Source organism: Microcebus murinus, chromosome X (genome assembly GCF_040939455.1).
Source record: "Microcebus murinus isolate Inina chromosome X, M.murinus_Inina_mat1.0, whole genome shotgun sequence".
Classification (NCBI taxonomy): domain Eukaryota; kingdom Metazoa; phylum Chordata; class Mammalia; order Primates; family Cheirogaleidae; genus Microcebus; species Microcebus murinus.
In genome coordinates, this window is record NC_134136.1 from 23,869,251 (window position 1) to 23,885,390 (window position 16,140).

Below are 16,140 nucleotides of genomic sequence, written 5' to 3' on the forward strand. Positions count from 1 at the left end.
AAATGACACATTTCTATCCTCAAGTATAGAATTTAACAAAACAGAAAGGCCATCTTGTCTGTCAGGGAGCTCAAACACTGAACAAGCTTGTAAGCTTATAAACAAGGTTTTTAGATCCCTCACATTGTAGATCTTTACAATAAGATAGGCATAGATGCATATTGAAGGAGATCCTAAGTGGGGAAGATATACGTAGGAGGTTAAGGGTTGAGCTGAAAAGTTTCATTCTTTCCAATTGAATTCAGGTTATCACAGTAAACTAAAAACTGGTTATAATGCCTCTATTATGTGCCCAGCATGGACTGAGGTTCTGTGAAGAACAGGAAGGATGTAGAAGCTCTGTTTTGTTTTGTTTTGTTTTGTTTTGTTTTGTTTTTGTTTTTTGGTTTGAGTCAGGGTCTCACTCTGTTGCCCAGGCTAGAGTGCATTGGCATCATCATAGTTTACTACAACCTCAAACTTTTGGGCTCAAGCAATCCTCCTGCTTCAGTCTCCTGAGTAGCGAGGACTACGGGTGTGTGCCACCATGCTTGGCAAATTTTTCTACTTTTTGTAGACAAGGGATCTCACTATTTTTCTTAACCCCATCTCAAACTCCCAGCCTCAAGCAGTCTTACCTCCTCAGACTCCCAAAGCGCTGGGATTACAGGCATGAGCCACCACACCTGGCCATGAGGTGTTTTTTTGTTTTTTTTTAAGATGCTTCTTGTTGACCTGAAGATTATATATATATATATATATATATATATATATATATATATACACATATATATATATATTAAACAAATTTAGAACTAGTCAGTGAATAATCTGGTCTTTGGTTGTATGGTTCAGGATCTCTAAGATATAGGAATTCAGAGAATTGTTTTAGATATATTTATGTTAAAGTGAAGCTATATCCTGCTACTCAGTTACATTTTTTATATGATCACATTATATATAGTTTACAATGTACTATATCCATATTCCCCTTCATGTAATAATAATAATAGTTTACACTGATTAAACAATACATTTTTTCCAGGAGCTGTGCCAACCCCATTACCTACATTCGCTCATTTAATGATTCAATAAACTCTGGAAGTAGGTAGTATTATTTACATCATTTTGTGCAGATAAAGAACTTCAAGCACATTTTACAGATAAGTAGCTTGCCAAAGGTCAAATAGCTAGGATGTTGAGCCTGCATTAGAACTCAAATATTTTTACTTCGGAATTTGTTATTAACCACTATCCTAGAATATTTCATGGAGTTGACTGCATTTTCCACGACATTTCTATCTTTACCAAAGTTACACATACACCCCAAACTTCAATCATTCTGGTGTGACTCTTTCTGTTGTTTGGCCTTAGTACATTCTGATGATATCGTGCCCCCTTATGCTGAGATTTCTAGTAAACTCATGTCTTTCAATATAATATCCTTCAATATAATAAATATGGTTGATTATTTTACCAAGGGTAATATAATTAAAAATAACATGAAGAAGATTAAACTATCCAGTTATGTTATATGTTGCATCTTTGATGAGAAAACAAGAAAGTAGTATTCAATCAGAAATAATTGTTACCTCCTTTCCATAATCACTGCATTCTATTTATAATTAGGCAAAACAGCATTACCTGATCATGGTATAACTTAAAGAACAATTAATTCTCTGTCATAAACCAGCAAAACCAAGGATGGGTTAAAGATCAGGACTATTCTGTAGTGAAGTGAATGTAAGATTCCATCCTACCCTAGTAGGAACTGTTAAAAATCTAAATTACCCAATTGAATTAGTTAAGATACTTGATTCCCTGCCTTACTTTTCCTAATTAGTGATAATTGTATGTTTCAAAAATAGAAGAAAAATCTAATTTTACGGGAAACAGTACTTGATGAAAAGCATAAAGTTATTAAAAAGTGCACAAGACATACCAATGAATATTCCACATCTACCATCCAATTCATACCCACAAAGGCTTAGAGTGAGCAAGAAAACATATGAAATGTATGATCATAAAATTATCACCCCACCACTACCAAAAATAAAATTATACACTCTATATATGATGTTTTTGTCATAGCACTGTATAAGAGAAATATAACATGGGTTAAATATGTAATTTTGCAATTTCTAGTAGTCAATCCAAAAGTGTAAAAATAAATTGGTGAAATTAATTTTAATAATGTACTTTATTTAACTCAATATATTCAAAATATTATCTTTTCACCTGTGGCACTAGTCACATTTAAAGTTCTTAATAGCCACATGTTCCTAGTGGCTACTTTATTGCACATCACAGCTTTAATGCCTTTAAAAGTAAACAGATAACTGGAAAATGTTTCCAACAGTTTTCATGCAATCAAATTGGTTGAATTTATAGAAAGAGATACAAACTGTGTCTACTGCTTTCCTTATCCCTTCCCATAGGATTAATTATAGTGCTCTGAATAAAGTAGTCAATACATTGTTTTTTCTGCCTGATAAGACCAACTTCTGCCCTCAAAGATATCAGATATACAACTTATTGAAACCTCTCTGTGTGTATAAAAACACCCCACTGGGTACAACTAGGGGTATATAAAAATGGAAGACATGCTCTGACTTGTCTTTTTATTTAAACTTTAATGTTATCCTACTAACTTAGTGGGGGAGTTAAGAATGGTTGTCACTTTGGGTTATAACAGAACTTACCAGACATGATTTGAAAAATGTGGCTATGGATATTAGACTTTCTTCTTGGAATGGCTTGATTCAGAGGTCATATGGGCAGGAGCTCATGTTACGTTTTCAGCCTGAGGATCAAATTGTGTGATCCTGTGTATGCTATTAAAGTTCTTTGTACTTCAGTTTCTTTTTCTGTTAAATAGCTTTAATAATAACAAAACTTACTGAGTTTTGTTGTGCATATTATTAGTAAATGATATAATGTATGTTTCTTAAACAGTTTGGTCTACTCTAACAGAATACTATAGGCCGAATGGTATAAACAACAGACATTTATTTCTCAAATTTCTGGAGGCTGGGAAGTCCAAGATTACAGCAGCAGCACATCTCATGTCTAGTGATGGCACTCTTCCTAGTTTACAGTTCACAGATGGCTGTTCTCTTGTTGTATCATTACATGGGAGAACAGAGAGAGAGGCAGAGACAGAGAGTGAATGAGAGAGAGGAATAAAGCTCTCTCCTGTCTCTTCTTGAAAGGCATTAATGTGTTCATGAGAGGCTATTCTCATGACCTAATTACCTCCCAAAGGATACAACTCTGAATACCATCACATTAACAATTAGGATTTCAACATATGAATTTGAGGGGTTCATAAACATTCAGTCCATAGTAATATATGGAGGTCTTATCATGATGATTGTCATAGTAAGCACTAAATAAATAGTAGTATTTTATTTTCTTCCTGCTCCAATTCAAAAACACCCTTTCTAAATATACGTAGGGAAATGATATGAATGGAGTGTTTGAGGGTAAACAATATGTTTCTCTATATGAAACATCTAGTAAGACATGTGACTAACATATCTGTATATAGGTGTATAGAAACAAAAATAGGTAAAATATGTCAACTACCTACCATGTGTCAGGCACTATAGTGGGAATTTATATTTTACATTGTAATGAGCAAAATGGGCAACATAATGAGGATACTTGAAATAAATATGCCAATATGAGACAAAAGTTGATATTGACCTACATGTAAAGACAGTGTAGTTAGTAAAAGCAAAATTTCAATCATCCATTCTGATTGAATCTTTCAAAGTCCCCTTTTAAAAATGCATGAATACTTAATACCAATCCTATTTTCCAATATAATCTTATCCCATATCTGTTGCTACAAAGGAGAAAAGTAAATAAACTCAAATACTTAGTAGAGAAACCACAGATGACTAAATAGAAATCTTTAAATTTAAAAAGTGAATATATTTTTCCCAGTATAGTTTATCATTGTGATAAAGCAGCAAATATCAAATATGGAGAGAATAATGAGCTTCTACTTGTTTTTCTAATGGATGTATCATATAGAAACTATGTCAAAATCAGACTTATTCATATAATGGTATCAGTCCTCTGTTCTTTTTTTAAAAAAGGTTCTAATGAGAAGGTAACTGGTAATTGGCCAATTGCTGTTGAAGTAAGTTGGCAAGCAGTACCATTTGGGAGTTACAGATTTATTTCCTATGATGAAGACTACCTCATAATTTTTTGGCCCTTAACCTTAAACCTTCTATGAGCTAACACTGATGATTATAGAAATGATTTGGTTCAGTGAAGACTTCTTCCAGAGGGGTCAAAATTTGATCACTCAAATGGCCTTGACAACCTACTAATATCTCTAGAAGGTCACTCTAACAGAATAGATGACACCAATGTCGTGCTGTCTAGCCAAGGTAAGAAAAACTTACTGTTAACATAATTGTTCCAAGATAGAAATATTGAATTACATAAGGTCACAGTCTCCTGAAGCAGTTATTGCTGAGGTGCATTTACTTCAGTTTGAAACTGCCTTAGATATTCATTGACTCTGACAGTATGACAAAAACTAGCTTAGGTTTTATTCCATATGCCAATTATATTAAATAATGAAGTGTGCATGTTTTCTTGCAAGATGTTTCTAATTAATCACTGGATTCAGTGTATATACACAAAGGTATATGATATAAAAGTATCTATCAGTAGTAGCATTTATATGCTTTCAAGTATTCTTTGTTATTCAAAAATGTTTAATCACTAAATACCCTGTATATGAATACAAATCATGTTATAAACCCTTATGAAAAATATGTCTCTTTGATAATATGAGTGACCTAACAGATTTGTGATGATGCATGCCAAATAAACTTATAATACTTATATCATAGCTATGTTTTATTTATTTCTCTGCTGATGATAAGGTAAGAATATTTTGAGTTAAATTTATGAAAGTATCTGTTCCTTTCTTAAACAAACCATTTTTATTCCATAAAACTCAAATTTAGTTACAGAAGAACTCACGAAAATTCTTCTTAATGATTCTTTCTTATGGTATTTAAAGTCAAGAAGTCATGCTTAAAAGTCTGAATCATCCTTTCAGATAGACAAATGGTTAAATGGTAAGAACTGTCACTTCGTCCATTTTACAGTGACTGAGTAACAGGGCTGTTAACTTGTAAAAATCTTTCTCTCTCCTGGACCTAGACAATTTACTTTCGGTCTGGAAATTTTTCTATTGAGATCACTCAATAACTTACCAATAATGACTATCCTGTGGCACCTGGCATTGGATTATCTGATGTGTAAGAAGAAGGAAATTGCATATAGACTTGAAACCTGGTAGAAGTTATAGTCATTATACACTGTAGACATTTCTGTGCCTCTCTGATATTTTTAACATGATTACAGAAGTCAGTCAGTGACAGATGACTTTTTTTCCCCAGTAAAAACAACTTTGTAATATTTTCAGGTCCACAGAGACTAATATAACAAAAAGAGATGTTACATGGGTTATTTCTAGAAATATAAGGCAGCCCAGAGGAATTCTTAAGTGATATCAACCTCCCTAATGTGACGATCTTAGACAAGCTGCTATGAGAGAGATAGAAAAAAATTATAACGGCAGTAGCAAATTTTAGAGCAAAATAGAGGATCAAGTTCAGAATTTGAGGTTAGTCTCTAATTACAACATGATATAAAGACTGTATCTACACTATCCATTTATCCACTGGGGCTTAGTGAATATGTTACAGTGTGTACCTCCCTGTAAAAAAGGGTTGATCGAATTTATAACCAAGGACTTAATCAGATCAAGGATGATACATTAATGTTTGAATATAATATCAAAACAGCAAATTAAGCTCACACTGTTGAATGCAGACTGCCTTTCTCTTTGTACTCATTGGCGAATGCTGAACCTTCTAATATTTTACTTTTATGAGATATTGTGGTAGGCGGAGTAATTTCCCCTCTAAAGAAATCCACGTTCTAATCTCCTGAACCTATGAATATGTGACCTTACATGGCAAAGGGAATTAAGGTTGCACGTCAAATTCAGTTTGCTAATCAGCTGACCTTAAAATAGGAGGTTATCTTGGATCATTGTGTGGGACCAATGTAATTATAAGTGGAAGAGGAAGGTAAAAGAGGTGGTCAAAGAGATGCTGTGTGAGAAGGATGCAACCTGACATCCCTACCTTTGAAAATGGAGGAAGGAAGCCTGAAGTCAAGGAATGTGGGAGATCTCTAGAATCTTGAAAAGGTAAAGATAGATAGTCCTCTAGAGTCTCCAGAAAGAAATATAGCCCTGTCAGCACCTTGAGTTTAGCACATCAAGACCCATGTCAGATTTCTGATCTATGGAACTGCATGAAATAAGTTTTCATTGTTTTAAGGCACTAAGCTTGTGGTAAACAAATGCAGATATGTTGTGAAAACAACAAAAACAGCTGATATTTCCTTTTTATTTTAGTTCTTCATTGGTTCAAACATGTCTTCCAACTTTTGCCATGGAGTTGAATATTTTTATATGGAATTGGTTTTAGTAGTGGTGACTTTTGTTTGCCCTTTTAATATATAGAATATTTGTGAGCCAAACTACTAAAGCTTAATTGAGAAGAAGCTTTGCTTTTGAACTTACACTGTGCAAAAACAGCTTAAAGAAATTATTTAGAATCTCTAAATCAGAGTGTCTCCACCTGGACACTATTGATATTTTGAGCTAGGTTAAGTTTTTGTTTGGGGGACTGTCTTGTTCATTGTATGATGTTGATTAGCATCCCTGGCCTCTACTCACTAGATGTCAGTAGCATGCCCTTTTACCCATGCCTCCCCCCTCCCTCAAGCTAAGACAACCAAAAATATATCCAGACATTGAAAAATTTCTCTGGGGAGCAAATTTCCCCCTCCTCATTGAAAACCACTGCTTCAGGTAAAATGAATAACTTAAGAGTAAAATGAGCAGAGCTTCCATAAATTGGTAATGTCTGTTAAATATTCAGAACTATTTTAAAACAGTCATTAAGATGTCAGTAATTTATATTTCAATTATACTAAAATTATGATTTTTAAATTTAGAAGTTTTGCAGTATTGCTTATACTTTCATTGTTCTTTCTGGATAGCAACAATCAATTCTGAGTGTGGAGTGTTACTTTTTATCTCATGAACATGTAAATTGTTTTGTGTGGCCATTAAATGGAAATGCCACTAAAGCATCCCAACCAAAGATTAATAGTAAAATTGGCTGAAATCCATTTCCCAGTTTACCTCTGGCTGTCCGAGGAATACAAAGTCATTAGTTTCACTTTCTCTCACTCTTCCATTCTAAGACTATATAATATGCCTTCTTCTTTAAGCCATAATTTCTTACTGACATGTTTTACTGATAGGGCATTGGTTCCTAAGAAATCAATAATGTATGATCATTACTGGAAATACAAAGTGCACGCTTTGAATATTTGTGAGGTAAGAAGGCCTGAGGCTTGATGGCAAATCACATATAGGAATGCTTATAACATTATCCATCATTAAGATTTTTAAAAAAAAAAAAACCTGTGATTCTAACTGATATTTTACCTGAGACTATTTTAATAGCACTTAAAGAACTCACTCATTAATGAGATACTGAATTTGGAATTTGCTTGTGGACTTTAACTCATACCACACTGAAACTTTGAGCTTGCCTTTTCTTCTTATTCACTAAAAAGAAAAATATATCCATAGCCATTTGTTTTGGGATGTGATCATTGATTTATATCACTTTTTAAAAGAATATCTCACCTCAAGGTATGTATTAATTATCTATTAGATGCATGACAAATTGTCCCTAAATTTAGCAGCATAATATAATGAAAATAGTTAATGTCACACATGGTTTCTACAGATCAGGAATTTTGGAGTGGTTTAGCTCGGTGGTTTCGGCTCAGGATCTCTCATGCAGTCATGGTCAAGATGTTGACATGATCCACAATCATTGGAAGGCTTGACTAGGACTGGAGAATCCTCTTCGAAGACTCACTCACATGACTGGCAAACCCTATGCCAGCTGTTGGTGGGAGGTTTTAGTTCCTCTCAACCTATTAATAGATCTCTTTCAGGGCTACTCAGGTATCCTCATAGTATGGCAACCAGCTTCTTTAGAATGAATGATCCAAGCAAGATCAAGGAGGAAGCCAGGCTGCTTTTTATGACCTGACCTCAGATATCACACTCCATTATTTCTGCAATATCCTATTGGGTACAGTATGATACTTCAGGACCTCTGAGAAACAGACATTAAGGTGGAATTAAATGTGCATGAACTTCATTGGGCAAAACTCCTTTTAGCAAAAATGGGGAAGGAGCTAGTAGACGCTAGGAAAACTGACAGTCCCTGAGAACACTGACAGACTATGCAAGTCTGCATCTTAGTGAAGGGACAAGAGAAGGATAGGGGTGGAAGCATCTTAGTTTGCAGTGTAGTTCTTAGGAAGGTTTGGCAAAACACATCTCCCAGGAACAGGCCTGCTTTAGTATCTCAGCTGTACTGTGTCAGGCTGAGATAAGCATGCAGGAAGCGTAACTTTGGTATAAATATGGTGATAGACTTCAGAGCACAGTAGATGGGTCTCTCAATTCCATCTACTTGTAGTAGAAGGTCTACAACGTGCATTCTCATAGTCGCCACAGTCGACCTTTTGCTTCACACAGCTTTACTTCTCCACACAATTTTGGAAAATAGCTAGTCTATGGTTCCTGTGGGACTCTCTTTCTGAGGAGAAACTTAGAACAGGAAGGTTATTGAGACAAACTACAGTACCCACCTCTGCAGTTGATCTTAGGACCACAATTAGAATTTATCTCCACCTTCCTCCACTGTTCATTATAAATCCCCCTCACCTTCAGCAATCACTTTGGCAGGTGATGGGATCCAAACCTTCATTCTTGGGGTGATGGTCTGAGTCCTTGATAATCATGCTCTTCTCAGTCTGCAATTTCTGCACTTGTCTGTTCACAACTACAATGGGTCAAGGATGTGAAAGGAGACACTGAGTGGGTCATCTGGGTTCTTCACATTTCTTTCCTTGTCCCCATTGTGTAAAGGAAGCCCTGCTGCTTAGGCTCAATTATGCCTGCCAGTACGGTAACTCCTTGTCTTCCCTGCTGGTCCCTGGGCTCAAGTAAATGTGCCCTGTTGGCAGCTAAAATATGGAACATTTGCTGTGTTCTCTGGCAAGAGGGTGCCCCCTTTGGGCACCAGAGTCTCCAAAACTGTAGATCCCAGAGTTGGCTCAGTAGGAATAAGAATCACAAAGTACCCAAGTGGGTTGTTGGGAGTGATGGTAAGCAAGGTCACTCCATATTCTATCTTTTAGTTCTAAAACTGATGTGTTCTTCCTATTAGGGACATAGCACCATATAGGAGTGTTTGATTTAATGAATATACTGCATCTTGAAAGATGGTACCCCATCCTTTCAGAATCCTGCCTCTGATTTCATGCTTCATTTGCACTTTTAGAAACCCATTCCAGAATTCTATGAAGTTAGCTAGTTCTTGATGGTATGGCATGTTGATCACATTGCTGCACCTCTTTTATCATGGAGTGGTTCCTCTGGTCAGACACAATCGTATATGGGATTTCTTGCCTCTGGAGTAGGTATTCTATAAACCCCTCAATAGTGGTGTAGGCTGAGGCTCTGTGAGCTAGAAAGGGATACCCATACCTGGAATAGCTTTCTATTCCTTTGAGACAAACTGCTGGTCCTTCCAAGATAGAAGGGGTCTTATGTATTCAACTTGATTTCCTTGAGGAATAATGCCATTTAGGGAGCTTGGTGTTGGTTCCTGATGCTGACACATTGGACATTCAGAGGCATCAGTAGTTAGATTAGCTTTGATAAGTGGGAATCTATGCTTTTGGGTATACATACAGTCTCTACCACTAGGGCCTCTGTGTGTATGTGCCCATTGTGTCAGTTCTGGGCTGGCTGATGATATTAACTGGTCAAGTCCTTTGAGTACTTCATTTTTCAGTGCCTCTCTGGTAAGCAGAAATCTTCATTCTCTATGTCCTCACCTACATGTTCATCCATATGCCTCTATTAATCAAATTCACAACTCCCTGTGAGTAAATCCTCCTTGGATGTTCATCTAACATTGCTGGTTGTCATGGTAATTGTGGTCTCCTAGCTTCTGGGAGTTAAGCCCTGCTCCTTTTCCTCTGTTACTTCAGAGACCTGTCATCCTCATGGAAATTAATGAACCCAGCTCTGAGACCATCTCTCTTACCATCATCCCTGGTCTGCAGAATGGAGCCACCACCATTTCCTAGTGATGCTGTTGCCCCTGTCAGGGCACAGGGGCACATTCTTGATGGCTTTGATGAATGGTGTCTTTTGGACCCTCTTCTGGGAACACTATCCTTGGCTGGGTCTTTTAGCCTTCCATAACATAGTCATTCCAGTCTTACCACCTCCCCGAGACTTTGTATTTCTTCCTATATTGTATTACAGAGTAGCTCAGGCATTAGCACCTCATTCAGCATAGGCTATTGCTTTCTCTAAGAACCACACCTAGAAGAGTCTTTGCCCTCTTCCCTGGGATATTTGCTACAATGTTATAACCCATGTCCCAAGGAAGTGCCCACAAGATAATTAATTCCTGTTTTTCCAGTCTTACTGGCCTCTTTGGATAAAATGCTCTTAAAATTCAATATCAGGAGTGCTCACTGGCTCTTGCCAGTATATGACAGCTAATTTTTACAATTCTATTTTATAGTCTATTCTCATTCTTTGAAGGCCCAACATGTTCTCAGCTGATTATGCTAGGATTCAATTTCTGTTATTAGCCTGGCAGCCAGGAGGGGAGGTGTGTGCAATTTCTAAGAAGGGCCACTTCTTTCTTCGTGGGAAATAATTCACATCAGCATCTTCTAGCACAGAGGAAGTGCTAGGTCTTACTGAGGAAGGGTGGGCCATGTCTTCAGTCTCATAAGATCTGTTAGAGAGTGACTGCAGAGTCAACATCCTCAGAGGCATCTATCCAGACATCTCCATCTCCAACAGGTTCTTGACCTTTATATAACTGTCCTGCCTTGAACATTCAAACACTTCTGCAGTTCTGTGATCATAACAATTAGATTTTCAGTCTGCCCTTCAGCTATGCCTTCCCTTATACTGCAAGACATTAGAGCTTCTTTGAAAGCAGACGACAGAGGATCTGTGGCTCTAATGCTTAGCCATGAACTATGTATTGATGGCCCTTAATCTCTTATTATCCTTTTGCAGAGTGTCAATACAAATTAACTTTAGTCAGCCGGTTCTTCTGTCTCTGTAGACATTGTTTGCTCCAAAGTTTTCAAATGCCTGTGTAATTGTACCTGTCATAGCATTCTTTTCTACAGGGACATTTTCTAAGGTCAGCCTTGCTAATATATTTAGCAATTGAGACACCAACTTGTGCCAGTGATTATACGTGACCTGCCTACAAACCTGGTGTTCTCATAGCTCCCCAAGATGGTGGAAAAGCCAGTTCCAAATTCCTATCTTATCACCTGCTTTCTTGGACCACTCTTGGTCCCATTTGTGCTAATTTGAGTTCTTTGAGAAGAAGAATCACTAGAGGCCATCTTGTGGACTGGCTATCGCTAGGTACTAACTACTAAAAAATAGCAAAGTAGTTAAATACAACTATTTATTAAGTATAGTAGAGATTGAAAAGATAGCATTTGGATATTAGTGGGAGGCTACAGTAAAAATCAGAAAAGATTGACAGTAAACTTAATGGCAATTCAAATAATAGGAAAATATAGAGCTATTGGTTTACAAACGTGGTTACCTAAGTATAGAAAAATTAAAAAGATTCATAAATTAAATTCACTGAGAAAGATATTGGCAGGAGTTAATACTTAAGGAATAGGTTATATATATTTGATAAGATAATTAGTAATAATTTTGAACTGTCCCAAACAAAATGGACTAAATGTGTGTGCAAACACAAGAGAATAATAAAACAATAAGTATAACAAATTCATATTCCAACTTTTGTTTAATATGACATAATTACTGATAATTCCATTGGTATATATTTTGTGTTTTAGTTGGGATTGGTAAGGACAGAAAGAGAGGGAGAAAATTTGAGCTAAAAGGGAAGAAATGAAAGAAAAGAAGGGATGAGAGATGAGATTAAGCAAGGAGAAAATAAACTAAGGAGAATAATATTAAAATGAAAATGACAGCTAATATTTACTAAGTGTTATTTACTATGTTCAGGCTCAGTGCTAAGAGCTTTATGTGCATTATCTCTTTGAATCTCAAAGAGATTTTGTGGATTAGGTATTATCAATCCCACATGAGGAAATGACACATCAAAGAGGGAACATGACTTTTCCAAGGTCACACCATAATAAAAGGACAAAGTCAAGATTTAAATACAGTTTCATTGTCTGAAAATCACAAGTTATTTTTTATTTCAGAATATTACAGAGGTACAAAAATTGCATAAATTGCTTTTGTACAGGTTGAATCAAAGTTATAAGCGTGACCATCATCCAGATAGTGTACACTGTCCCTGTTAGGTGTGAATTTACTCATTTCCTCCTCCCTCTCCCACCTGCTTCATTTCTGATGAGTTTTATTTCCATATGTGCTCATAGTGTTCTTCAATTTCACTGTCTTTTTGTTGATATTGAGCACAGAGCCTGGGGATGGAGGTGATAGAGACCAGGTTGCTTCAAGAGAAATTAGTCAGATGATGTTATTCCTATGCTCATAATAATCCAGTTTCTTCTAATTTCACTCAGAGTAAAGGTCATAGTCCTAAAAATGGATTTTTCAAGGCCCTATAAAATCTGACACCCTCCATCTCTCCCACCTCCCCTGCCTTTTATGCCACTATATCTCTGTGCTCATCCCCTGCATCTAGGGTCAGTAAAGCACTGCCTTCAGGCCAAGTCCAGTCCATAGCCTGCTTTAGTACAGCCCATTAGCTAAAAATGTTTTTATTAGTATATTTTTAACTGGTTACAAAAAATTCAAACACAAAATAATATTTAATGACATGAAAATATGCCAAATTATAATTTTAGTATCCAGAAATAAAGTTTTATTGTAACACAGCTACTTCCCCATTTTCATATTGTCTATGGCTGCTTTCACACTATAACAGAAAAATTGAGTAGTGACACAGATTATATGGTCACCAGTCTAAAAATTTGCTATCTAGCCCTCTACAGAAAATATTTGATGATCCCCGGACTAGATATTCTCTCACTGGCTCACTTGGCTCTAGCAATATTGGTAGTTCCTCTAATGTTCTTGCTCAGGGCCCTTGACATGGCTACCTCTTTTTAAAAAATATTTATTTATTTATTTATATTTTTTTATTTCAGAATTTTACAGGGGTACATACATTTTGGTTATATTATTTGCTTTTGTAGAGTTTGAGTACAAGTTATAAGTGTGCACTTCAGTGAGTTAGTATGCATTGTACCTGTTGGGTGTGAATTTCCCCATCCCCTCCACCTCCTTCCCATGAGTACATATGGTGTTTGTTTTTTTCATTTTTGTGATCCTTCAGTAAAAATAATGGCCTCCAGTTTCATCCAGGTTTTTACAAAAGATACTAGATGGCTGAGTAGTACTCCATGGTATACATATACCACATTTTATTAATCCACTCGTATATTGATGGGTACTTGGGTTGATTCCACATCTTTGCAATTGTGAATTGTGCTGCTATAAACATTCAAGTGCATGTCTCTTTTTAATAAAATGTCTTTTTTTTACTTTGAGTAAATACCTAGTAGTGAGATTGATAGATAAAATGGTAGGTATACTTTTAGTTCTTTGTCAATGACATACTACTTTTGATAGAGGTTATACTAGTTTTCAGTCCCACCAACAGTGTATAAGTGTACTTTTCTCACCACATCCTCACCATAAATCTATGGATCAGAACAGAGAATACAGGTATGAATCCATCCTCATATTGTCATTTAATATTTGACAAAGCAGACAAAATATACATTGGGAAAAAGAGTCCCTATCCAATAAGTCTTGCTGGAAAAATTGGATAGCTCCATGTAGATGCTGAAATCAGATATACACCTCTCATAAAAAATTAATTCACGATGGATAGCAGACTTAAACCTAAGGCATGAAAACATAAGAATTCTAGAAGAAAATGTTGGAAAAATTCTTACAGACATCAGCCTAGGCAAAGAATTTATGAAGAAGATTCCAAAAGCTGCTGTGATTGTGAGTAAACTCACAACTAACGGATGTGAAGTGTACTGTATAGCGGAAGAGCATGCTTGTAGCTCTGGCTCAGGTGAGCAAAGGCAGTATATGTGTCCAAAATGTTTGTACCCCCATAATATTCTGAAATATAAAAAGACCCCAAAGCAATCACAGCAGCAAGAAAAATAAATAAGTAGAACCTATTCAAATTAAAAAGCTTCCGGACACACCATGGAGTACTATTCAGCTCTAAGAAACAATGGTGATATAGCACACCTTATATTTTCCTGGTTAGAGCTGGAACCCATACTACTAAGTGAAGTATCCCAAGAATGGAAAAACAAGCACCAGATATATTCTCCAGCAAACTGGTATTAACTGAGTAGCACCTAAGTAGACACATAGGTGCTACAGTAATAGGGTATTGGGCAGGTGGGAGGGGGGAGGGGGGCGGGTATATACATACATAGTGAGTGAGATGTGCACCATCTGGGGGATGGTCATGATGGAGACTCAGACTTTTGGGGGGAGGGGGGGAATGGGCATTTATTGAAACCTTAAAATCTGTACCCCCATAATATGCCAAAATAAAAAAAAAAAAAAAAAAAAAAAAAAAAAAAAAAAAAGCTTCCGGACAGCCAAAGACACAATCAAAAGAGCAAACAGACAACCTACAGAATGGGAGAAAATACTTGCATGCTGTACATCTAATAAAGGGCTGATCACCCAAATCTACAAGGAACTCAAGCAAATCAGCAAGAAAAAAAATAAAACAGCCTCATTTAAAAGTGGGCAAAGGACATGAACAGAAACTTTTCAAAAAAAATAAAATAGACTAATGACTGAAAAACACATGAAAAACTGCTCAAGTTCCTTAATCACTAAGGAGATTTAAATAAAAACCACAATGAGATATCACCTAACTCCAGTGAGAATGGCTTTTATCAAAATGTCCCAAAACAATGGCTACCCCTTTCATTTGGAATATTCTTCCTCTGGGTACCAAAATATCAGTGTGGCTTCCTTTCTCACTTCATTTAGGGCTTTACTCAAGTACCACCTTCTTATTGAAGTCTATCCTGACCATTTTATTTAAAATGGAAATGTATCCACCTTACATTCATCATTCCCAGTTCCCTTTACCCTGCTATATTTTTCCATAGCACTTATTATCTTTTAAAATATTAATAATTAACTATTGATTATGTTTGTCTTCATTGCCTGTCTCTGCTCAATAGACTATGGACACTGTGAGGCAGACATTTTCGTTTTATTTACCGATACATTCTCAGCCCCTAGAAGAATGTCTGACATATGATAAATATTCAATAAATATTTGATGAATGAAGAAAAAATAAGAAAGAATCTGGCAAAGCTCATCTGATTCTAAAACAAGGCTTGAGGTTAAAGAGAAGAAGTGGTACTCATACACCAGGGAGCTTCCATTTTAAAGATGAGACAACTGAGGCCAAAGAAGTTCTTAGAAATCACACTGTCATAAACCTATAGTCTTAAAAGACTAAAGTATTAATGTTCATTTTTAATTTAATTTTAAACACTCATGTTTGTTAGATTTGGGAAGACTGTCATGCACCAAGCTGCATTTCTTACTCCTTCAGCATAGGCATTTAATGTTACTAGAGGAATTCCAGAAAGCCATTTAAGTATCAATGCACACACCAGCCACAGCTCAGAAATTTTAACATTCAAAGTTTATTTATTTATTTATTTTGGTTAAGAGATACTGAGTGCTTCTTTAAAAGTATAACCATTCAAGGGAATAATAGCATTAAGAATTTATTAGTCATACACAATTTATTGTGAATTAGATTTTCTCCCTAGTACCATTTTCTTAACCTGGTACTGAAAAAAGGAAATTCTGATGGTTAGGGTGGGATGGATTGAGGTGAAGAAAGTGCAGGCAAATATACTAAGGTATTCTGGATCGCTTATTG